This window comes from Astatotilapia calliptera, chromosome 7 (genome assembly GCF_964374335.1).
Source record: "Astatotilapia calliptera chromosome 7, fAstCal68.1, whole genome shotgun sequence".
NCBI lineage: Eukaryota > Metazoa > Chordata > Actinopteri > Cichliformes > Cichlidae > Astatotilapia > Astatotilapia calliptera.
The window spans coordinates 39,764,693-39,766,772 of record NC_137428.1 but is presented as its reverse complement, the minus strand read 5'-3'; the positions used below and the strand labels follow the sequence as shown (position 1 = coordinate 39,766,772).

The 2,080-nt window shown below is 42.8% G+C and overlaps 1 long non-coding RNA gene across 1 annotated transcript; it reads left to right on the top strand.

Moving 5' to 3' along the window:
- The first annotated feature begins 207 nt into the window (after positions 1–207).
- LOC113026150 (uncharacterized) lies at positions 208–1,412 on the top strand. Its single transcript, XR_013909981.1, has 2 exons — positions 208–640; positions 726–1,412. It is a non-coding gene; the product is annotated as an uncharacterized LOC113026150 (long non-coding RNA).
- Positions 1,413–2,080: the final 668 nt, after the last annotated feature.

Here is a 2,080-nt window from a genome sequence, read left to right as displayed (position 1 = left end):
CCTGACAGTAGGAAGTGTCAGACATGGCGTGCCACTTCCTTGAAGAGCCAGTAGATCGTGAAGCCCAAATTCTCCGCAGAGCTCTCCGCCGGGAGAGAGTGATCAGAGCGCGTATGGACATTTTATCATTTCCTGATGATTTCCTGTGTGAACGTTACCGTTTCTCAGCACAATCTATAAGTTATTTGGATAACATCCTCAGGCCATATATTACGCATGTGACATCGCGGACATTCTCTCAGTTCATTACATATTATTTGTATTGCACTTCGGTTTTTTGCAAACGGGAGCCTTCTGTATAATATTGGTGAAGCTGAGCACGTTTCCAAGGCTACCGTCTGTCGGGCAGTCAGGAATGTTACAGTTGCACTGAAACGTCTCCTGTACTCGTTTGTGTTCCCCGGTCATAGACCCACAAGATTTATCAAAGAAGGATGCCACAAAATTGCAGGTATCAGGATGACCAAAACTTAATTTATGATGTGGTGATACTTGAACTACTACTTAAATTTTACATTTATTTTCAGGGTTCCCAGGCGTGATTGGCTGTATAGATGGCACTCACATTCCAATCATTGCTCCTTCAGTAAATGAAGGAGACTATGTGAACAGGAAGTCTTTCCACAGCATTAATGTACAGGTACATAGTTCCCTGTAGCATTTCAAACTAACAAATTATTTCATTATAGTAATGGATGCTAATTTGTGTTCTCTGCACTGTGAAGATCATATGTGATGCTGCCAACATTATCACAAATGTGGAAGCCAAGTGGCCAGGCTCTGTCCATGACTCACAAATATTCCGTGAATGTACACTGAGCACAAAATTTGGACATGGTGAGTTGAAAATACTTTAAAATATATAAAGACCAATTGCTTCAGGGACATTTGAACTGAAGTGTATCCTTCTGTCTTAGGAGAGTTCACTGGCTACTTGCTTGGTGATTGCGGGTATCCATGTTTACCCTATTTGCTTACCCCTTACTCTGACCCTGAACCGGGCCCACAGCAGCGATATAATCTGGCTAATTGCAGGACAAGAGCCAGAGTTGAAATGACTATCGGAATGCTTAAGGCCCGGTTCCAGTGCCTGCAAAGACTCAGGGTCACCCCAGAAAGGGCATGTGACATTATTGTGGCATGTGTGATTCTTCACAACATTGCCACAATTAGAGGAGAACACTGTCCTTCTGAACCAAACATCAGCAGTGATCCAAACCATGAACATCCTGACCCTCCCACGGACATACAAGATGGAAGAGCAGTCAGAGACACCATATGTCACAATCATTTCCTTTGACCCATCACCTCAACATGTTGAAAGAAGAATAAACAGATTTTTTGTTCAACTGGCTTTATTGGTCGCCTGTGTTTCCTGTACACAAAGTATTAAAAGATGTAAACCTCATAAAGTGTCTCTGTTGCTTCCTCCTCTGTAACAGCTGTCAATGTTTCTTCATTATTTTCCTGTAGTAAAGAAATAAACAACATTGCTGTTCTACTGTAAACTCATATAATCTGTGGAGTATTACTCACAACTGCATGTTGGTCTGGCTCAACAGGAGGCTGCACCAGATGCAGTACACCATCACCATCAACTGATAGAATATGAGGTTTATACAGGTCACTTATAACTTACAAGGGACCAAATGGCAATTAACAAACATACCAATCAGCTTACACTTCATTGTCATTATGCTCTCAAGGACAACCAAGACTGAGGGAAGGCAAAATCAGTAGGAAAATAACTTCACTACAAAATAATTCATTATGGTAAAGAGTTTATCAGATGAATGAGCAGCACTGCAAAGGTGACTGTGAAGAAAGGATGTATGCACATCATGTATTATTTTGAATTTACCCCCTATGTAGGCACTTGTGTCTTGCGGGGTTATTGACTCAGAGGATGTCCCCGCAGAGATGCCTTCGGCCACAGGGCGCCCACTGTTTTGGCTGAGGGCCAACTGCTCAGCCTCTGTGAGTGGTGGTGGTGGAGGACCCCCACCTGTTTTTCGGGCCTCCGCTTTTTTTCTGTTGGCTATAACGGGCCACATTTGAGCATACAGAGTAAGCAAATATG